Here is a 24,513-nt window from a genome sequence, read left to right on the forward strand (position 1 = left end):
TTCTTGGAGCATCTTACAATGGGGTGCTGGCTTCTGAAGGAGGTATTTGTCTTGGTTGTTGATGTTTGTGGTGTTGCAATGGGATCTAGGTATCTAGAGTTATGACATTTGTATTTTTTCTTGGTGTGGATAAAACTGATCTCACCTTGGTTAAATTACTGTTTGGTTCTTTGGTTGCTGCCATGCCAATTTGGTGTGTTGTGGCTCAGCAGAATGATGACTAGTTTTCCATCTTGTGGCCACTCTGGGTTGCAGGTCTCATACCCTCAAGCAGTTTCAGGTCGGTACAGTGGGTTAGGTAGGTGATAGATAAGCCAGCACGCAGGGGAAAGGGGCTGACTCTGGAGGTCTCTTAAACAGGACTTAGGCTCCAGCTTCACGAAGGGTGGCTGACACAGAAGTAGGGGCACCCTGGATATAACTACAGATGGCAGGAGTCCCCAGGGAATGGAGGTGGGTTGGAAAAGGGGGCTGAGATATGCAGTAGCAACTGACCTAGGGCTACCCAAGAGAGACCAGAATGGAGGAGGGGAAGGAGGGCACAGGTAGCCAGCCTACCTAGGTCCCAGCCAAGGCTATGGGATCCTTGTTGTGGCCTATGGGAACACTTGAGAGTGTTCTTTGTTTGGTGGGGAATCACAGAAGACTGGAAATGGGCTGGGAGGAATGTCTGAGGCAGGTGGTGAGAAAAAACTAGGGAGACCCTTGGTTCACACCAGGAATAGTGGCCAAGTCTCAAAGGAACCCACTTTTTTTTTTTTTTTAACATTTTGTCTGTGATCTGTCCTGAGGAGTTTCTTCTCTGATCATGTCTGTTTGCAGTTCTGCATACTCCTTGTATTTAGATGGCTCCTTCATTCTCTAAGCTTGAGCAATGTTCTGCTATGCTTTTTCCCCACTGTCTATCTATGACATTTGATCTGCCTCTGCTCTTCTACACCATTAATTTTCAGGTTTAACCTCTGGAGCATATCCCAGAATTGAGGAAACGTCGCTCACATGCTTTCATTTTTCCCTCTTGTATGCATCTCTTTGTATTATTGTCTCAAATTCGTCCTCCATCCTTGAAATGAATTCTTCTCCATGGTCTTGCCTGTTGATGATGGCATGTATTGCTATTTTATTTGATTGTCCACCTGGTTCCAAGTATTTCTGTTTGAGTGTTTTGAAATGTTTCAATATCCTTGCTTCACCCCACCCCCATACTTTTGCCTCTAATTTACTAACTGTGACATTCACTTTGGAGACTGTCTTGTAGAGGCCTAGGGCGAGTTTCCATACGTTCTGCATCTTTTTGTTTGAATCTTCTATATGATCATTAATTCTTTTCAAAAAGTAAGACTGAAGTTTTTCTCAGATATTTCTGCTATCTTTGTAATTTTAGATTTCCTTTTAGGGGAGTTGGCTGGCTGATGATAACATTTGGTGGTTGTATCATATTCTTTGCTGTGTTTTGCACATATTATAGTGGGTTTGTTTTTCAGTTTTAACTTCCCCTTGTCCAATCCCATTTGGATATTTTGTTTTCTGTACTCTGTCCTAGAGGTATATCTGCCTGAAGTTTAGCTACGGGGACTGGTGAAACTTGGTGTTGATTGTCAAATGCAGTCACTGATGTGATCTGAACTTGTCAGTGTGCCAACAGGACCAAGGGTGGGGCTGCAGGCTGAGCAGCAAGGTAACATGGTACAGTGAAAACCTTTGTGACCCTCTGGATTTTGTGAACATGCGGGGAGCGGGGAGGGGGGGAAGGGGGAGATACCAAACATTGGACCCACCAAAGTAGTCTGACTACTATCAGTGGGCTGTGGATAGAGCCATGAACTCAAAGTAACCTCTGAGGCCACAGTCATATAGACTCTGGATCCTGCAATGAGCACTGGAATCTCAGAAGTCAGAAACCCACATCCACACTGACCTTAGAGACTACTGGAACCAAAGCCCTAGTCTCTCGGGAAACCCTGGGCACACTCGGTGCCAAAGCTTAGGTTTATCTGTATTTATCTCTGAGGTCACTGGGATGCAGACCTTGTTGTGGGGTTCTTTCTGGTGCCAAAGAAGCCAGATATGTGGACACACTGTGCTCTGTGGTCCTGTAGAAGCCAGATATGTGGACACACTGTGCCCTGTGGTCCTGCAGAAGCCAGATATGTGGACACACTGTGTTCTGTGGTCCTGCAGAAGCCAGATATGTGGACACACTGTGCTCTGTGGTCCTGTAGAAGCCAGAAGCCTAGTCATACACTGCTTCTGGTTCCACAGAAGCAGAGACCTGAAGGCCAGCTGCTCTCTGCTCCTGGGAAAGTCAGAGGCTTGGTCATCCCTTTGCTCTCTGATCTCACTGGAGCCAGAGGCCTGGTCTTCCAGTACTCTCGAGTTCTGAAGAAGCCAGAGGCCTAGCCTTGTAGTACTCTCTGGTATGGCTAGAGCCAGAGTCCTTGAAACTTGGGAAAAAAAAAGAAGCTAAATATATAAAATGCAAATTACTCGATGAACAAGAGTTGAAATAAAATGACTGAAGAATCACTCACAAATTGTGTGGGCTGTTTGAATTTTACTAACGACTTCAAGGTATTGGTGAGTCCATTCCATTAGAATTTCACAACAGAAACTACCTTGGATATGCTTCCTCCCCAAGTCTTTTTAGGTTCTAGTCTTCCGGTTTTTCCTCTCTCCCCCGACATACAACTTCTCTTTTATCTGCCTCTCTGAAGTCTTGGAAAAGCTTTACACTTTCCTGTGTGGAAAAGTTTAGTTTTCATGTAGCTAATTCTATTCTTTTTTTTTTTTTTTTTGAGCTGTGTGGGTGGAAGCTCTTCTTATTTTTTTCCTTTTATTTTATTTTACAATACCATTCAGTTCTACATATCAGCCACGGATTCCCTTGTTCTCCCCCCTCCTGCCCCCCTCCCCTTTCCCTCACCCCATCCCCCATTCCCACCTCCTCCAGGGCAAAGCCTCCCCCAAGGACTGAGATCAACCTGGTAGACTCAGTCCAGGCAGGTCCAGTCCCCTCCTCCCAGACTGAGCCAAGCGTCCCTGCATAAGCCCCAGGTTTCAAACAGCCAACTCATGCAATGAGCACAGGACCTGGTCCCACTGCCTAGATGCCTCCCAAACAGATCAAGCCAATCAACTGTCTCAACTATTCAGAGGGCCTGATCCAGTTGGGGGCCCCTCAGCCTTTGGTTCATAGTTCATGTGTTTCCGTTCATTTGGCTATTTATCCCTGTGCTTTATCCAACCTTGGTTTCAACAATTCTCGCTCATATAATAATTCTATTCTTATATATTCCACCTAGCATATACTATAAAAGTCACAAACTAGGTAGCTATATTGTATAGTATTGAAGAAAGCCAGATAGCATTAAAGAGGGAAGGCTTACTTGTTAGATTGTGTGTGTGCGCACACGTGCGTGCACCCTCTTAAAATAAGGATCCCAATCTACATAGAAATAACTAAGGAGTGTGCTGTGGAAAAGAGAAAAGAGGTTTCTGCAAATGAGGAAGGCTTGCCTCATTAATGAGATAAGGGACTAATTGTCCCTGTTGGTTTGTCGTTATAGAAGAGGTGGCAGCCCTGTTTTTATGTTGAAAAGAACACGAGTAAAGACATAAAGTTGATGGTGGTGAATGTAAATGATTTTATACTCAGCAGATAATACACAAGCATTTTTAGTGTTTCAATTTTAAATTCTTAACAGTTTATATATTCCATGGTGTTTGTATTACTTTAGTTTTGTTACTTTTTCAAAAAAAATTCCAGGCATAAAAATTATCTGACATTGATTTTTGAGAAGGTAATACAAACACACATATTTATATTCTTTATATTAACTACAACTAAAACCCCAGATATTATGTGCAAAACAAACATAATAATACTATGAAATGTTGTGGGATAATCTTTCTAATTGGTTCAATAAAAAACAAAATGGCCAATAGCTGGGCAGAATTTTCAGGGCAGAGAAAACGCTGGAAGAAGGCAGAGATGCTGAGAGACACAGAGGAAGCAGGACATGCAGGAGAAGAGGTAACAGCCACAAGCCATGTGGCAGGAGGTAGATGAATAGAAACGGGTTAACTTAAGTTATAAGAACTAGTTAGGAACAAGCCTAAGATATAGGCCAAGCTTTCATAATTAATAAGAAGTCTCTATGTCATGATTTGGGAGCTGGCTGGTGGGACTCATTACATTGAAAGGAACAGAGAGGAAGAAGAACAGATATGATCTTAAGTCATAAGAAACAACAAGGTGATGAGTTCTATACATTTGTTTTTGTCTAATATATCCCAGCCTGGGTACTAGAAAAAGCAGCAACCCAAAAGCCATATTATGCAGACAATAGTCTTCTAAACTCTTGCTTACTCTAGCCAAGGAACCTGGAAAAGGAAGGGCTAACATAATACTTTTAGATAGTAATTACTTTTTCTTTCCTTCCTTCCTTCCTTCCTTCCTTCCTTCCTTCCTTCCTTCCTTCCTTCCTTCCTTCCTTCCTTCCTTTCTTTCTTTCTTTCTTTCTTTCTTTCTTTCTTTCTTTCTTTCTTTCTTTCTTTCTTTCTTTCTTTCTTTCTTTCTTTCTAGACAGGGTTTCTCTGTGTAGCTTTGGTGCCTGTCCTGGAACTCACTCTGTAGCCCAGGCTAGCCTTGAACTCACAGAGATCCACCTGCCTCTGCCTCCTGAGTGCTGGGATTAAAGGCATGCACCACCACTGCCTGGCATAATTGCTTTTCTTAAGACAAACATCACTGAAAAACAATGGTTCCCTCCTTTCCAGCAAAGGCAAGGTGCAAAATACAGTAAACTGAAATTAGAAGTAGAATAAAGCATCAGAAGAGAGAGGAGAAAAGATTTCCTGAAACTGGGGATAAATGAATAGAAATTAGTCTGAACAACAGAGGTAAACATGACTGAACATGAAAAATAAATCTTTGGGAAACTGGAGGACCAAAAAATAGAAAGAGAAAATGGCTTGAATGTACTTGAAAAAAGCAATTCCTGACAATGCCTCAAGTTTGAGAGGGGCCATAAGCCCCTATATTCAATAATAATTCCATATGAAAATAATCCCGAATAATTATAGTCAAGACACAGCATAGTGAAATATCTGAAAACCAGACAAAAACTGTCTTGAGATCACTGAGAACGAAGTAAAATGTTACCTATATGGAAAAGCTGACTCAGTGACAGCAGCTGTTCTCGACCGAAGACACAGATGTCATAAAGAAATGCTGTACCAGGCTGGAGAGATGGCTCAGTGGTTAAGAGCACTGGCTGCTCTTCCAGAGGTCCCGAGTTCAATTCCCACCAACCACATGGTGGCTCAAAACCATCCGTAATGAGATCTGGTGCCCTCTTCTGGCCTGCAGGGATACATGCAGACAGAACACTGTATACATAATACATAAATAAATCTTAAAAAAAATGCTGTACCATTTCAAAGGGCAAGAGAAAAACATTGCAAATTCAAATTCACAAGCCCATATCTGACCCCAATATTTTTCAGCTATTAACAGAAGCATTAGATGAAAGAAAACTAAGAAAATTACTCACTAACACCTCTACCCTAAAAGAATGGTCAAAGGTCTGCAATATGGCTCAGTGAGTAGAGGCATTTGCCACCAAGCCTGAAGACATGAGTTCAAGCCACATAGTGGAAGGAGAGAATTGACTTCTGCAAATTTTCTCTGATCTGTATATGTATGCCATGGAAAAAGTTCGCACACACACACACAGACACACACACACACACACACACACACACAAAATTTGTTCTTAAAAGGCATGATAGAATTTTCTCACATACAAAGGAAGTCATCTTTTCAAAAAGGAAAGCAACTATGGGTACAGCAAACAGACATGAACAAGCCAACAGACTTCTTCTCTTCTAGAATTATCTCTATCGTGTTTAATGGTTGAGACAAAACTTACAATGCAATGCTAGCTGATGTTTTCTAGATATGTGGAGAGGAAGTATTGAGATGGTGACTTTATAGTCAAGGAGAACACAGCAATGCAAAGGGTGGTAAGAAGTTTAAAGTTGACATGCATTGATAAAATGGTACCAGAATCTTAGGATAAGCTATGCTATGTGTATATTATAACGTCACTAAAACTATATAAATAGGCACATCTAAAACCATTAGATGAATCAATATTGACTAATAACAATATACATGAAAGCATTTTGTAGATGCAGGGGAAGTGAACCCACAGTGAGAAGATAGCCCTATCAGGGTGTGTGGGTTTGAGTCTCCATATTTATTTTTCCCCTTTTTACTAACTAATTTCCATGGCATAAGCTAAGTACATATTTAACAGTTTGGGTTTATGTATACAGTACATTTACTAAGCTATGTACAGAGTTTAGTTCCTATTAAGTCAAATAACAAAGCACGTGAAAAGGAGATTCAAATGCATCCTGTGGGCAGCTTCAGCAAAGCGTGTTTGGAAGCTTGACTTTCCATTTATTTACATTATGGAGTTTTTTTCCCTATAGATGGGACTTTTGCAGCCTCATCAGGGACTGGGAAAGTCACAGGAGCGGAAAGAAGGCCCCAGAGCAAACAGTCCTTTCAATCATTTCACTGAGTGCTTATTGCTGTTTCTTTCTCCCTGACAACTAAAAGGCACCAGATGCTCATGCCCTCTTTGCTATAAGCACTGACAAGAGTTTGCACTTGGCAGCTGGAGGCCTGATTAAATGGGGTCTGCACGGAAATTGCCACCTCTTGGGCTAGGGAGAGGTGGAGGTGGTATGAGGCGCTCCCTCAGACCTCCTCATTTCCTGGCTCACTTTGATCCATAATCTCTGGAAATGCACACATCAACACATGAAGCAGAAGCAGGTAGTCAGCATTTTGTCTTCCCAAGAGACCCTGAGACTCTGCAGTTCTTCCTATGATATCAAAATGCATTGTGATTCTTGTTGATTGGCATGTAAGGTTAAGGGACCAAGAAGTGGGGGAAGGAAGTGGGTCTAGAGAGGGAAATAGCAAGTCACTGGTATTATAATGGGGAAATGGGGAAAATGGAGTGGGGGATTTAACTGGGGATTGGATAAGAGAGAGCAATACAAATGGAATGGAGGGAAGAGGGATAATTAACACTGGGGATGTTTAAAAAAACACAGTAATTATATTATTTTATGTCCCAGACAGTGACATCATCAGTTGGCATGCCAGCACAGATGGCGGAACTCTTACAAGGCCTCACCCCTAGATGAATGAGCCCCTAAATGGCTATCCAATACCAAATGGCCAACTCTAAAAATACATAAATACAAGCAGCACTAAAGGGACTAAATGGCTATATTTATAATTTTTTATTTCTTAATTTTATTTTATTTTATGTGCTGTGAGTGTTTTGCCTGCATGTATGTCCGTGCACCGTGGATATGCCTGTGGAGGCCAAAAGACGATATTGGATCTTATGGATCTGGAGTTACTGATTGTTGTGGGATATTTGTATAATGTGTGAAGACGTATTGCTGTGGTTGGTATAGTAAAAAGTTGAATGTCCAATAGCCAGGCAAGAGGTATAGGTGGGATTTTCAGGGAGAGAAAGGAAGAGAAGGGAAATATAGACACAAGGGAGATGCCAGGAGACACAGAGAGGAAACAGGAGGTGCAAGACAGAAGAAAGATCATGTCACATAACAGAACATAGATTAATAAAAATGTGGGTTAATTTAAGTTATAAGAGCTAGTTAAAAACAAGCCTAACCTAAAGGCCAATCTTTCCTAATTAATAATATGTCTCTGTGTCGTTATTTGGGAGCTGGCTGGCGGGACAGAGAAAGACTTGTTATAACTGATGGTTCTAAGCTGTGATGTTGGTGTTGAGAATTGAACCTGGGTCCTCTAGATGAGCAGCCTGTGCTCTTCTTACCTGCTAAGCTATTTCTCCAGCCCAAGGTTGTATTTATCTAACGCTCTCTAGGCCTCCTTCTTTTCCCCACCCCTTAGGCCCTTAACTAGATTTCTCATTGATAGCCATTCTGACTGGGATGGGGTGATATCGTAAAGTAGTTTTAATTTACATTTCCCTGATGGCTAGGGATACTGAACACTTTAAAATATTGGCCATTTGTGGGCTTTTAAAAAGCTGTGTATTAGCCATGCAGCGGTGGCACATGCCTTGAATCCCAGCACTTGGGAGGCAGAGCCAGGCGGATCTCTGTGAGTTCGAGGCCAGCCTGGTCTACAGAGTAATATCCAGGGCAGGAATCAAAACTACACAGAGAAACCCTGTCTCGAAAAAACAAAACAAAAGAAAAAAAGAGCTGTGTATTCAACTCATTGCCTCATTTGTTGATTGGCAGTTTATAGTATGTATTCATGTAAGGATCATAAAGAAAAATAAAAGAAATAAAAAATAGAAAAAAAATTAAATAAAATGGAGATAATAATTTAAAAGAGAAACCTGACAAAAAGCATTGGAGAGACTGCAGGGAAAGATAAATCCATTATTAACTGCTGGTGACAGTTCAAATTGATAAAGCCATTACAGAATGAGTTTGGACCCCCCCCCAACAATTAAAACAGAATTACCATATGACCCAACTATTACACTCCTGGGCATGGTATTTTCGTCATCATGTTTATTGCTGATTTTTTTTTTACCATAACAAAGAAGTGAAACCAACTTAGTTGTCCATCAGCAGATGAATAAACAATGAAAATCTGGCACATATATAAAATGGAATACTACTCAGTTATAAAGAAAAATTAAATGTAAAATTTGCAGGGAAGTGAATGGATTTTAAACGTATAATATTAAGGTCACACAGTCTTCAAAAGAAAAAACTTGCATATTCTTCCTTATATGCAAGTCCTAGCTTATACTATATATATATATTATATATGATATACATTTATATATTACATATATGTGTGTGTTTGTAAACAAATGTACATGTGGGTACAGTATATATGCATGTAGAAAGAGATCAAGAAAGGATAGATATTAGGTGATGAGGAAGGACAGCATGAAGGTAAAGGACACAAGAGTTGTGAAAGAGCATATAAAGTTAATTGTATACACAGTCTTAACTCTGTTGTGGCTTTTTTGTGGTAGGTAGATAAGTGCATAAATTGTAACCAATAGTGGAAGTGTAATTGATAGTGACTTCAGAATGACAATTCTAGCCATATAAAAGTTCAGTGAGATATACAGATTTCAAGTCTGGCTAATCTCATTGCACATTGGTGGCCCTGTTTGTAGAGGTTTAGGAGGTGTGGCCTTGCTGGAGGAAGTATGTGTCTGGGGGATGGGCTTTGAGAATTTAAAGCCTTGCCCCACCTCCAGTTCACTCTCTTTGCTTCATGCTTTTGTTTGAGATGTGATCTCTCAGCTTCCTGCTTCTGCTACCATGCCATCATGGATTCTGATCCCTCTGGAACCACAAATAAAAAGGAACTCTTTCTCCTATAGCTCACTTTTTGTCATGGTGTTTTATCAGATCAAAATAAAAGTAACTAATAAATGTACCCACTGCTGAGTTCATCAGGCTCCAGTGGATGGTCACAAAGACAGCATTGATTAATCCCAGTGGAACAAAAACCCCCCCAGCAAACTAGATATTCTTCAGTGTGTGAGAGAGATTTGTGGAGGAGAGGTTGTCAGGTATGATGGGGAAGTGGAGGATGACAACAGTCAGTCAGTATGCATTGTGTACATGTGCAAGAAAAAGAAATTTGATGAAAAATAAAATAAAGTAAAATACACATCTGCTCTCCTATGTTTATTGCAGCCTTACTTACTACAGCCAAAAACTTAAGTGCCTATCAACTGATAAGGAATAATGAATGGGTAATGAAATATAGTATACAGGCACCAAGGAATAGCTTCTAGCATAAAAGGTTGACATTCCATAATCTGTGAGAACAGGAATGAAACTGGAGAATATTATGTCTAATAAACCACATACAGAAAGGCAAATGATACATAATCACACACATATGGGTAATAGTTAATGAAGCTACACTATATAGGAAGGGAGGTTATGTGCTGTTATGCAAAGTAGGAGTCATTATGAGAACCACAAAGCACGTAACTGAATAATGTACACAGAGGAAATGAAAAAGGGCTCAAAGTGGAACACAGATAAAACATAAACACTAGAGAAAGCATTTATAGAGAAATTATGAACAAAAAGTGTATATGATACACAGGGGCCATCAAGATGGCTTATCATGTAAAGGCACCAGCTATTAAGCCTGTCAACCTGATTTTAATTCACAGGAACCACATCTTAGAAGGAGAGAACCAAATCATGAAAATTGTCCTCTGGCTTCCACACATATGCCATGGAACATACATGCCCACAGATTCTCTCTCTCTCTCTCTCTCTCTCTCTCTCTCTCTCTCTCTATATATATATATATATATATATATATATATATATATATATATATATATATATAAAATTTTTAAAAAATTGAAGAAGCCACTTTGGGCAGGAGAGATGGCTCAGCAATTAAGAGCCCTGAATTCAGTTCCCAGCATCCACACTGTCACTACTGTCTATGACTCCAGCTCCCCTGGAGCCAATGGACTCTACTGATCTCCATGGATATCTGGATACACATGCACATACACACAGACCTACACAAATACATATAATAAAAAATAAAAACAAACTTAAAAAAAGGCACAAAGGAAAAGAGTTGGATCACCATACTAATATCAGAGGAAATAATATTTAAGTTCAAGTAATTTATAGGAAATAGAAGAATTTCATATGATAATAAAGTGATTAATTCATCAAGAAGATGTAACGGTTATAAACCTATATTCACCAATCAAAAAGTCCCTGAACTACTAAGCATAACTGACAGACTACAAGGGAGAAATAGACAGCAATGCAATAAGTGCTTATTATTAAAGTACTCTGTTTTCAATAGTAGATATAACATATACACAGAGGACTTGAACAAAATTATAAATCAATTATACTTCAGATATATGGAACATTCTCTGGGATAAACTTCTAGGTCACTAAATAAGCCTCAGCAAGTTTACAAATATTAGCAGTATACATGGTGTCTTTTCTAAGTATAGCAGAATGAATCTGGATATTAATAATGCAAAGAAAGCTGGAAATTTTGCCAATACATGGAATTTAAACAAACTCTTAAATAGCCAAGACATCAAAATGGAAATCACAATAAAAATGAGAAATTACTTATGTGGTGGTCTGAATGAGAATGGTCCCCATAGGCTCATATATTTTTATACTTGGTCCTCAGTTGGTGAAACTGGCATGGATTAGAAGTCCTTCCCTTGTTGGAGGAGGTAAGTCACTGGGGTACAGGCTTTGAAGTTTCAAAAAGCTCATGCAGTTCCCATTTAGTAACCCCCGAATCCTGCTTGTGGATTAAGATGAACTCTCAGCTATTGCTCCAGATCCATGTCTGCTTGTATGCTTTCTTGTTTCCCACCATGACAGTCATGGACTCTAAACCTCTGAAACTGTGAGCCCTAAATAAACTCTATCTTCTCTAAGTTGCCTTGGTCATGGTGTTTTATCACAGAAACAGGAAAGTAACTAAGACACTTAGAGATAAATGAAAATGAAACACAACATACTAAAATTTCTGAGATGCAGTGGAGCAATATTAGTGGAAAATTTATAGCAGTATATGCCAATATTTAAAAGCAGAAAGATTTTCAAAATAACCTAACAATGAAAGGATGGTAAATGGTGCTGGTTGTGGTGTGCAGCACTGGTTACTGCGTGGAAAGGTCATGGTCATGACAGAACCCAGATTCAGTATTCAGAGCTTTATTAGGAGGAAAAAAGTGGGGAGAGGGGACCAGGTCTGGTGAGAGAGAAAGATGGGTGGGGGAAGAGGGGAGCAGAGCAGAGCAGGGAGCAGAGAGCAGAGAGCAGAGAGCAGAGAGAGCATTGGGTCTGCATCAGCTTTTAAGGCACAGATTGGGTGACCACACCACGCATACATAGTTGTCAGTGCCCTCGATGATGTAAGATGCAAGACCCCAAACTGCACATGTGCAGGAGTGAGGACAGGGTCCTAACAAACAATGCAGCTCAAGAACTTCTAAAGATAAAATCAAACTAAAACCAAGGCTGACAAGAAGAAAATAATAAACACTAGAGTTAGATAAAATGGATAATAGTAAAACATTAGAAATAATAAATGCCAAATTTATTTCTTTAAAGACTTAGAAGATTGACAGTTGATAAAAAATACTAAAATCAAAATTTGGGATATTATTACTGATACTACAGAAATAACATTAATTAAAGGAGAGTCATTACTACAATTCACTATAGGCTCCACCCTCAATTTCAGATAACTTTTACTAATATTTAAATTAGTAAATTTCTGGAAATGCACCAAGTCTTTAAAAGACGACACCCAACATCTAAATACACATATAATGAGGAGACTGAATTAGTAGTCAGAGACCGTGCAACAAAGACAAATTGGGGCTCATTTGGTTTCACTGTTGAAATTTTCAAATCTTGTTTTGAGACAGGCCCTCTCTATGTATCCCAGGCTGGCCTGAGACTCATGATGCTCTGCCACTCAAGTGCTGGAATTGCAGGTGTGCACAATTTTTTCTGGCTGAATTTTGCTAAATATTTAAAGTATTCAAACTCTTAATGATAAAAATCTGTAAGGAGAAATACTCAGCAGTGGAAAACTAAAATCATTTACCTTAACATTGGGAACAAGGAAAAGATCCATGATATCAACATTGTGATGGAAGTACTAGGCAGATCAATCAGATAAGAAAAATAGTAAATGGGATTCACATTGAAAGGAAAAATAAATCCATGTATACTCACAAAGTACAAAATCTTAAAAGTAGAAAATCATAAGTAATTGTGCAAAATTAATAAATGAATATATAAACTTATACTAATGTAACACAGATCTAAGGGTATAGTCTGAGACTGGATTCCTCACAGTAAACCAGAACACCATACTTTTTATCATTTGCAGATGCAATATCCCATTGCAGATAACTCTCCCAACTGAGATAAGATGGTGATGAACAAACATCACTTCAGCATTGTGCTAATTTTACACAGCAAGAAAGGGAATAAAGCAAGATTTCTAACAACAACTTGGAATTATAAAGGTATCCAATAATCCTCTGCTGAAAAGTATACTTTCTCTTACATTCCTGGTTCCATCCAAGAAGTTAATTAAGCTTTTGCTATTGTGACCTCCCTACTGTGACTGGCAAATCAATGTTAGGAGTGTATTGAGGGTATAATCTAACAGAGTGACATTTATGCACTTTCAGATAATGCAAAATTTTGAAGTATAAGTGAACTAACATTTCCCTTGAAAATGATATCTTATAAATTTTAAATATAATTAACCTTAAGGTATATCAAATACTCATGGAAGATGACTAAAAACAAAAATTACTTTAAGTATTAAAGCAAAAAATTTAAAATAGGATATACAATTTTAATCAAAAGTTTAAAAAGCTTGTCTCCCTCCCTCCCTCCCTCCCTCCCTCCCTCCCTCCCTCCCTCCCTCCCTCCCTCCCTCCCTCCCTCCCTCCCTCCCTCCCTCCCTCCCTCCCTTCTGTCCTTCCCTTCTCTAGCTCCTACGATCTTTCCACCCTGTCTTCTACAATGATCCAAGCTTTGGGAGGTGGGCTGTAATACAGATGCCTCATTGAAGTCTGAGCATTCTGTAGTCTCTTATTCTCAGCACCCTGACCAGTTGTTGGTCTCTATTTTTAAGAGCCAAAAGTGGGGATGACAAAAAAAGAATTAGCAGTTTCTGCACACAGCAGGGTAGTTTCACATATGAATTCAGAATGGTTAATTACCCAATACTAAGTGGTCAGCCCTAAAATCATATACAAGTAAGTAATACTAAATGGACCCACAGGTTGTATTTATATGTTTATTCATTTATACACAATAATACTTTTTTTTTTCAAGACAGGGTTTCTCTGTGTAGCTCTGGCTGTCCCGGAACTAGCTCTGTAGATCAGGCTGGCCTCGAAATCACAAAGATCCGAGTGCTGGGATTAAAGGTGTGCACCACCACACTTGGCCTACACAATAATAATTAAAGAAAAAGAGGCCATGAATTTGAGAGGGAGTCTGGAAAACATGGGGGTTATATAATATTTTAATTAAAAATAAATTTTTAAAAATGTGTGGGTGGTGATCAGACATTACAGATACCTTGACAGTGGCCTTAAAAATTAGTGGAATTTTGGAAGTTTTTCCTTAAATAAGGAAAAATAGTAAAAGGCGAAAGATTTATATGATCTGAAGAATTACCAGAGTAGGAAATGAGCTACCTAGAGTAGAAATGAATCATAACTAAATAGCCATCTAGCAGCACACACTTATGTTATTTCTTAAGATGTTTGTTATATGAGCTTTAAGAGGTATAGGATAACTTTCCTATCAATATTATAATAAAAATCGAGCAATCAATATAGCATTTAAAATGCCTGTCATATCCCAGACCACTTTCATAACTGGTTATGTAAGGCCATAAAATCATGTTTTTTGCTCTTAAATACTAAAAAAAAAGTTTTTAAAAAGTAAAGCATAAGCCTGTAAGTGCTGATCTCTGTGTGAGTGAGGGACTCTGTTGGAGATAAACCAGTTGAACACAAATATAAAAAGTTCTCAAACAAGAAACTAAGAGAGCTCATGCTTTCTCTGTATCGACAGAGCTCACCTGTCCTGGCATTTCACTGGTTATTGAGATCACGCCCTTGCTTATATCAGTGACACTCACTGCCTGCCTGAGATCTTCAGTCCTGTATCCAATGATCTGTGAGACCCCCTTCGTGACTGTGAAGTAGCAGAGTGATAGGAAGGCACACATGAACACAGACCAGAAGGCTCTAATCCAAGAGCATGGATGAAACACCAAAAACCTCCACAAGGGCTCAGTGACAGCTAGTTCTATCCTGGTCACACAGCCAGCAACACTTCCAAATTGGTTCTAGGAGAAATGCTGGACCTAGCTTCTGTCCAATGACACATGGGCATAAGTGATGTGTATTATCCGTAGCACAGTGTAAGATAGCCTATTGCAACTATTTCTCTCTTCATCTCTCAAGTACACCGTTTTTAGTAGGGTCGAATGTAGTCATCACATGGGTTGTAGGGAAACTAAGTATCTCCAGTTTCTACTTGAAGGAGAGATGCTCAGAAAAGCCTCCTGACAGGGAACATCCTTAGGAGTGTTTGTGTGAGTAAAAAGCACACAGCATCCAGTCTTTTGTACTCTTACTAACGCATACTCCTGAGAGTCAAAAGAAGACTAGGAATGATGCAGCAGTCTATCTTCAATAATATATTGCAGATTATTATAAAGGAACAAATAAGGGTCACTATCATTTTTCAAGCAAAGAGCATGTCTCATCATGAATAATCAAATCACCTCTCTACTGAGTGGTATGTTTGAGGTTCTGCTGAGTAAATAGATAGCTCTGAAATATGTCAGGCTGGATATGAGCTCTTATCTCATTGTCAAGCAGGTGGGCAAACAGGCAAACACATTAACTGCACTAAAAACTGATGATGGCGCTGGCAGGACGGAAAGACAGGCGACTCCAGGAACAGGGACCGAAGCACAGCAAAGAGACATTAATAATGCTCTGAAGGGTAAGGAAGCTATTAACTGTCCGATGGTGACACCTACCTTTGAGCACATTGTATAAGTAAACTATTACCAGCATAGAGCCTGGGACCAGCTGGGCCTTTTTGTTTGGTTTGGTTTTGATGTCACAACCTAGATGCGAGCCCTGGCTTTGCTTGCTCCTTACTAATTTGCCACTTAGTTTCTTTCTTTCTTTCTTTCTTTCTTTCTTTCTTTCTTTCTTTCTTTCTTTCTTTCTTTCTTTCTTTCTTTCTTTCTTTCTTTCTTTCTTTCTTTCTTTCCTTCCTTCCTCCTTCCTTCTTTCTCTCTCTCTCTCCTTCCTTCCTTCCTCTTTCTTTCTTTCTTTCTTTCTTTCTTTCTTTCTTTCTTTCTTTCTTTCTTTCTTTCTTTCTTTCTTTCTCTCTCTCTCTCTCTCTCTCTCTCTCTCTCTCTCTCTCTCTCTCTCCCTCCCTCCCTCCCTCCCTCCCTCCCTCCCTTCCTTCCTTCCTTCCTTCCTTCCTCCCTTTCTTTTTCCTCTCTCTCTCTTTCCTTCCTTCCTCCTTTCCTTCCTTTCTTTGTGCTTTTTGTTTTGTTTTTCAGAATTAAAGGCATGAGCCACCACCACCCAGCTCCCATTTAGCTTGTTAAATTCTTTCCTTCAGTTCTTTATCTGAAAGAGAGGGATTTCAAGAACTACATTCAATGTCTTAGGGAAATCACAGAAGCAAAAAGCCCAGTGCAGTGATGACTATTGGTAAGGAACAACATCGTTTCCTTATATGTGGAGTCCAGATGTGTGTGTGTGTGTGTGTGTGTGTGTGTGTGTGTGTGTGTGTGTGTGTGTGTGTGTGTGTACACTAAAAAGGGGACTGTGTCATGGGAGGAAAATATCCTGTAGGAGGAGTTAGAGTAGAAATGGAGAGGATAATGAAATGCATATGATGAGAAAGCAAAGGGGGCATTTAGGGGAAAGGGTCCAGGAAGAGTATGGTAAATGAAAATCCATACGTTAGTGTGGCTCCCACACTTCAGCAGAGAAATTTCCTTGTGTTGTTGACATTGGTTAACGCAGGAACGCACAATGAGTCCAAGTACAGAGAATAAATGTCTGTGTACAGCAAGGCCACAAATCTGCCATCTACATTAGCACCTTGCTAAAAGCTCAGGGGCTGACCACTGAGGAAGAAAGTGGCAGAAAGATGGTAAGAGCCACAGGCCAGGTGGGACTGGAGCGACACGGTCTTTTCTGGATATGACAGGACCAGTGGACTCATGAACTCACAGCACTTGTGACTGTCTGAACAAAATCAAGCCAGTCAACATTCCAGCATGGGCTGGGCGGCAGGCTCCAGAGGTTCAACCCCTAACTGAAGAGCTCTTGACAGCTGATGCCTTTTAGGGGAAGGGAGAGCCAGTTTTCTTTAAGGGTGTAAGTTAACCACACTCATCAGACGGCCCCCACCCATGAGTATACGTGAAACACAAGTTGGACTCAGTGGGCTATTCTTTTCAAAAAGAGGACATGAAGCTGTGGGTAGGGAGGTGAAGATGGACCTGGTAAGAGCCAGGAGGAGCAGTGGGGAGTGAATATGGTTAAAATACACTGTAGTATAATAATAATAATAATAATAATAATAATAATAATAATAATAATAATAAAAGTCAGGTGGTGGCACATGCCTTTAATCCCAGCACTCGGGAGGCAGAGGCAGGCGGATCTCTGTGAGTTCAAGACCAGCCTGGGCTACAGAGTGAGTTCCGGGAATACTCGCAAAACTACACAGAGAAACCCTGCCTCAAAAAATCATACCCATCCCACCCTCCACAAAACAATAACAACAACAACAAAAACAAAACAAAACAAAATACATTGTCTTAAATTCTCAAAGCATTAATAAAAATGTTTTTAAAAGAAGTAGGCAGGGAGATAGATTGGGAAGTAGGAAACAGGGACAAACAAGAACAAAATATAATGACATACACACATGAAAAAGTCCCAATGAAACCCATTATGCTGCATGCTAACTTGAAAGTTAATTTAAAATAAAAATAAAGGACATCATGGAGATGTCTACCTGTGTCCACAATGTGGAATTCTAAACAGTAAGGACTTTTTCAGCGTTGTCCCTATGATAGCCATTAGTCCTGCACAATTCTTGGCAACCAGGGAAATTGGAACCAAGCTTCAGTCTCTTCCATTTAAAAATTGAAAGTATCTGACTTGGAGGTCCGTTGTCACGGTGATATTCAGTGTTTCTATAGAAACCGATTTATTTTTCTATCAAAGTCCTTTGTGCGGAAAGTTCCATTTGCTAGATTGTGACCATTACCGTGGTGTTTTTACATTTACACTCTCCATCTTGCGCGTGTGTGCCCATGTGTGGAAGTCAGTGGACAACCTGGGGGGGGGAGGACGGTCAACCCTCTCCTTCCACTATGTGGGACCTACGGACCAAACCCAGGCCAGCAGACTTGGCAGCAAGTGCCCCTATCTGCTGAGCCACAGCACCAACACAATTACCATATTTGTTATGTGCATCTTTAAACTGTATATCCATAGGCTAAATATGGTTGTTTACAGAAGATTGGATGACACAGACAAGACACATATCATTTTATACCCACTAGACTTGACATCATATTCGAAAGTTGTGACTATAATAAATATCATTTAGCAACAAATGAAAGGTCAGGTTTGTAAAAATAATGGAGTGTTGTCTGAAAAGTATTATCTGATTTTTGTTAAGTTTCACGGTGTGGTTTTATTTTATTGAGTATTATTTCCTGAATATAAAAAAGCCAGATAGTGGACTATCTCTCTCAGCAATGATGAACCACAGGCTGGGAAGATGGCAAGTGTGAGGACCCGGGTTTGAAACCTCAGAACCCAGGTAAAGGCAAGGGTGGTAGCTTGCATCTGTAACCCCAGATTACACTGAAGACATCTTAAGCAAGGCCGAGGGTAAGGATGAAAACCTAAGGCTGTCTGTTCTCTGACCTGCACAAACACGCCATGGCACATGTGCACCTACATCCATACACATGAACACATTCACACATAGACACATGATATTATTTATTTCAATTGTTTACTTTAAAAAATTCATACATTAGTACTGTACCACATTATTTCTACCTCTCCTCCTTTTCTGCTTCCTCTCAAATTAATAATCTCTTCTTCATTATTGTTACACACATACATATACATACACATATACACAGAAGCCTACTGAATCTATATACTGTTGCTTATATGTGTATGGGTTTAGAGATGACAGGTTGGGATTGACTAATCCATCAGAGTGGCTCATCCCTGGAGGAAACTGAATATCCCTCTCTCAGAAGCTCATGCTTGCCTGAAAGTCTTCATTTAGGTGTGATGCCTTGTGAGATTTGCCTTGTCTAAGCTGATGAGTTGACTGGTGTTGTCCTGGTCTTGTTTAGGCAACATACTGTTGAGATTTCCTAGGTACACCTTCCCTGTCATGTCTAGAGGACAGTAGCTCACATCAGATGTTCTGGTCTTTTACATTCTTTCTACCCCTGCTTCCATGATTTTCCTTGAGCCCTAGGTGTGGAAACTGTGTTGTAGATATATCAGTTGGGGTTGGGCATCCCACAGTCTGTTGTTCTCTGCATTTTGATCAGTTGTGAATCTTTGTAATAGTCTCTGTTGCAAAAAGAAACTTCTTTGATGATGGGTAATGGCTATGCTTATCTGTGGCAATAAGAATAAATACTTAGAAAATATTTACAAATTATATTGGTCTGTGTAAATGGCAGTCAAAGGTTCTACTCTAGGGTCTATGACCTCCCTAGTCAAGGGTAGTTGTCTATGTTTGTAGTACCAAGAATGAATTCCTTTCTATTGAGTGGGCCTTAAATCCAACTAGCCTAAAAACCAACAGCTGTTGGTTACCTCCAAGTTATTTAGTGCCACCATTTCACTACTGGGGATATCACCCTGGTCATTGTTGTGGTTTGTAGCCTCTACAGCTAGGTGAAACTATTGATTTCTTTTCTCCCTTGGCAGCTTGAGAACTAGTCCTCAGGAAGGAGGCCTCTAGATCAATCCCTGCAGCCTCTTAAGATACATAATCTTTTTATCGTGTATATATGTACATCATGTAGAGTGGGGACCCACATGGCAAGATGGACTTGTGGGGGTTAGAGGACAACTCTGTGGAATCTGTTCTCCTTTATATGGGTTCTGAGGATCGCACTCAGGTTGTCAGGCTTGTACAGTGTGTGCCTCACCACTGAGCCGGCTCGCCAGCTCGCCAGCTCAAATGTATTTAAAAAAAACAAAACTCTTAAATTATGCACCCGTGAAGCTAAATATTGTGGGTCTCTTGTTAAGTGAGAAAATTCTAGTACTTTGTATTTTCCCATATATATACATATGCACACACATATATATACATACATACATATGAGACATTTCTATAAAGGATGGAACTCTGAATATAGGAAAAAATTCAGTGGGGGTCATTTATCAGGTTGTGAGAGATGGTAAAACCATGAAAGAATTGTATAAGGAAGTATTTTGGGATGCTGTAGCTATTCTATATCTTGATTGTGATGGTAATAGCATAAATCTATATATGTGTTTAAAAATCACAGATTTAATCCTAAAATATGTTGACTAGACCTTGAAAACTTAAAAGTTAAAATAACTGTTTTAAGGATAACTGACAATTTTCTGATTGGATTTGACGTCTGCCCACTGGAAGAAACTCATGTCTGATGCTGTAACCCTGGCTTAAATGGACAGTTGTGGATGTCACAGGCCCCCAGGGAAAAACTACTACTATTAATTTTCTAAATGGGTGTATAGTCAAGCTACTTTCTAAATCCTTATATCTATCCCCATAGATTAGTGCTGCTCTTGGCCTTGGGCAGGAAGCTTCTTTTTGCAGTGTGTGATGGTGAATGCAGAAACTCATAACTGGTCAAAATCGTGAGAATAAGTAACTGTTGAGTGCTTACCCTTATAAGGGACATCTCTATAACCTCTTCCAAGGCCCAGGAAACATTGTGGAAGACCAGGTGGAAAATGGGTAAAAGCTGGAAGATGGAGAAGAACACTATGAAGGCCTGTTTTCTGGCTATGCTATGGCTTTTGCAATCATGTACACAGTAGCTATGGTTGCTTACACAAGGTGGAGCTCTTCAGCATTCTATCATGGATAGGTGAAGGGCTTGTGAGGCCCCCACCCCTGGCTGAGGAGCTATTGGTAGTTAATGGTTGCTAGAGGAGGAAGAGTAACTTTCTTCTGTGATAGAGCCACTAGCAAATTGGAGCCCATGCTCCAGTAAATAACCTACCCATGGTATACGAGCAGCTCCAATTAACCACACACACACACACACACACACACACACACACACACACACACACACACACACGTGAGGAAGACTAGTTGGGAAGAGTGAAGGAGTAGGAGGGGGATAAGACGAGGGATCATGAGAAGGGAAAAAGATCTTTTTGTTTTGCTTTGTTTTGGGTTCTTTTGGTTGTTTTTCTGGGTTTTTAAATTTTCTCATTTATTTTGTTTTGTGTGTGCCTATGTGCATGTGTGTATCTGTGTTGGTGCACATGTGAGTGTGAGAGCATCAGAGGACAACCTGCAGTAGTATGTTCTCTCCTTCCACCATGTGAGTCCCAGACTGCCAGGCTTGGCTGCAAGACCTTTCCCTACTGAGGCATCTCATGGGCCTCTGTTTTGTTTTTGAGGTTCTCATGAAGCCCAGGCTGGCCTCAAACTCTTGAACTTCCTGCCTTCCTCTCTCAAGGGTTAGGATTACAGACATGTACCATCACATTTGACTGGAAGAAGATATCTTAAGGGAGGGATGAGGAAGGAGAAAGAGGGGGTAATGGAATTTACATGGCTTCCAAGCATGGGCTGGCTATTAAGAGGAAAGGGAGCCAGCCAGAAGGAAGCAGCAGGACAGGAAAAGCGTTGGGAGAGGGAGTTGGATAAGAACGAGTATGTATGAAAAGGCCATAATGAACCCATCATGCTGTATACTAACTTAAATTTTTAATTTCAAAAGGTCCAGAAAGATGGCTCAGTGATTAAAAACACTAGCCATGAAAGTCTGACAACCCTAGTTTGATACCTAGAATCCACATAAAGGCAGAAGGAGAGAACTGACTCCACAAAATTGTCCTCTGACCTCCACGTGTGTGTCATGGTATGAGTGTGCCCACACAAATCATACACATAACACACACTAGTAATAATAAATAAGATAAAATACATTAGTAATTATCAAATAACAAAATGCACTAATAAAAATTAGTAAATTAAAAAAAGATTATTTTCTGTTTATTTAAAAGTAAAAGCATGTCCTTGATACCTGGTTTTTTTATTATAGACCCAAGCTGCAAATTGGTTAAAGTGTTAACCCACGGGTGACTGATTAAAAAAAGTGTGCCGCATCTGTGCATTGATGTGTCATTCAGGAAAAAGAAAAAGAAAAATGATGAGTGAAATCATTCAAACAACGGAAAAAAGACTGATTATCAATCTCGGTGTAGTAGTTTATGCCTTTAATCTCAGCAGTTTGGAGTCTGAGACAGAAAGACTACCCCTTCAAAACCAGGACTACTTAGCAAGATTGTATCTTGTTTTGTTTTTTGTAAATCACTATGTACTGGGCAAAGGAAGAAATACATATGAGGATGTAAGCAAAGAGGAAGGAACCCTGGTGGGAGTATAAAGTGGTATAGATACTTTGCAAATCAGTATGCAGGTTCCTCAAAAGAATTAAATTGAATCACATATGACCCAGCTACACCACTCTTGGGTACTGACCTTAAGGACTCTACATCCTGACACAGAGATGTTTGCACATATTCATTATTTATTTCATTGTTTAGTGCTATTGGATATGCACCAGGAGAGGAGGAGACAAAAAAGTTTGCTATACACACACACACACACACACACACACACACACACACACACAATGGAATTTTACTCAGCCATAAAGAATAATGAAATGATGATATTTGTAAGAAAACGGTTGAAACTGGAGATCATTAGGTTAAACAAAATAAGACAAAGAAAAACAAATACTTCAGTTTTCTGTCATATGCAAAGCCTAAATTTACATGTTTATGTACATACATGTAAATGAAAGTGGAGAAGGGATTATGAGAAGGAAGGTGCCAGAAGGGAGGGATGAGTGTAGAACAAGAGGGGACGTGAAAGGAGAAAGAAGTATTTCAGGAGGAAGGAGAAAGCAAGAGGGAGGAGGGGAGTGGGCAATGGGGGGAGGGGCATGCAATAACAGTGAAAAAGAGGCCATGGATCTGAAGAAAAGTGGGGCGGGACGTATATGAGAGGGTGTGGAGGAAGGAAAGGGAAGGGAGAAATGTAATTATGCTATAATTTCAAAAATTAAAAAATGATTGAAATATTAAAAGAAAAAAGACCAAAATACAATGGCATATATTGATGAAGCTGTGCCAATGAAGCTGTGAACCCCATTACTTTGCATGGTAATTCAAGACAATTTAAAAATTCTAGGAAAGCACTTACTGTTTGAATTTATTCCCATAAATGACAGGAAATGTAATGTAATCTCTTGTGATAGAGAGCTGGTAACTGTGCCTAGGATGGAGGAAAGGTAGAGAAAAGCAACAAAGGGAGACAGTTATAACAGAGCAGGAAGAAATTTGATGACGAATAATATAACAATCGGGCTGGTGAGATGGCTCAGCAGGCTGACTAAAGATGCCTGCCTCCAAGCCTGAACGCCAAAATTCAATCCTCAGGTCCCACTGAGTGGAGGGAAAACCCCACTCCTGAGGGTTGTTCTTTGGCCTCTGTTAGCATACTGCAGCATATGTGTACCCCCATGAAACACGTGTAACAAAAATATTCTAAAAAAAATGCAATGATTATCTTAATCCTAGTACCAGTTACACACATGAGTTAAAATCTATCAAATTGTACAATTTTAGTATGTGCACTTTATGCTAATCACACATAAAATAACAAGGAGAAGATGTGCTAGTTTACCCATCAGATTGCTAATGTATTATACACTTGATGTTTAGGGAAAATGAAGATGTGGTACAAACATACTATCCATTCACTGCTGGTGATGCTTTACGAAGAAAGGACACAACTACTCAAGGAAATAAGCCTGGACATTTGCATCATGATTTACATGTACCAAGCCATCCAAATCACTAATTCTGTGACTAGAAATACAAACAAGTAGACAAGCACACAAATGTGTATGGAATGTTGCTTTTAAAAGCGAGCAACTATGTTTAAGCGGTGGGGTTCTAGTATAATAAATTACGGTGTGACTATACAGCATATATAATATTATAAACTAAAAACTCTATGTGTGCCTCAAGATCCTCACGTCATACTGATGATGGAACTAAAATCTGGCCCATAGACAGAATAGTTTCTAATCACTGAAACCTCTGAGTCTGTTCATTTTGGCTTTCAGCTCCTCAAACATCTATTTGTATGCAACCTTTTCCCTTTTCTACTGCATATAACTCCCACTAAGCAGTAAGGTTTCAGCCCAATGTTGACTTACTTATTTAGATATACCCTTCCTGATTACACTAAATTAATCTGATATCGCTTACTTCATGCTTGGATGCCTCATGCATGGTTCTGCTAATCAGAGCCAGCATCTTTTACACTAAGCTTTTTGAAAATGCTAAGCTTTTAAACTGTTTTCGCTAACAGACTGGGAACTCACTCTGAAAACTCCAACGAGTTTGGATCAATGCCTAACACATAATAGATGTTATATAACTATGGTTCTTGCATAGATAAAATTTCTGGTCCAGAGCTATTGTTGTCACTAATATTTAATTCTGGACTACTTTATAATAACTGATTTAATCCCTCCCAAAGGAAATT

General features: G+C 39.7%; 1 protein-coding gene across 2 annotated transcripts in view; it reads right to left on the minus strand.

Annotated features, from left to right (window-relative positions):
- Nucleotides 1–24,513, minus strand: part of Foxr2 (forkhead box R2) — a 91,453-nt gene that overhangs the window by 63,891 nt on the left and 3,049 nt on the right. For both annotated transcript variants that reach the window (XR_013048291.1, XM_015988419.3), the window contains exons 2-4: nucleotides 23,161–23,232; nucleotides 20,597–20,674; nucleotides 5,165–5,365 (exon numbers count right to left, since the gene is read on the minus strand). The gene's annotated coding sequence lies outside the window, so the exon portion shown is untranslated. The remainder of the gene's footprint in view (nucleotides 1–5,164; nucleotides 5,366–20,596; nucleotides 20,675–23,160; nucleotides 23,233–24,513) is intronic.

Source organism: Peromyscus maniculatus, chromosome X, assembly GCF_049852395.1.
Source record: "Peromyscus maniculatus bairdii isolate BWxNUB_F1_BW_parent chromosome X, HU_Pman_BW_mat_3.1, whole genome shotgun sequence".
Classification (NCBI taxonomy): Eukaryota; Metazoa; Chordata; class Mammalia; order Rodentia; family Cricetidae; genus Peromyscus; species Peromyscus maniculatus.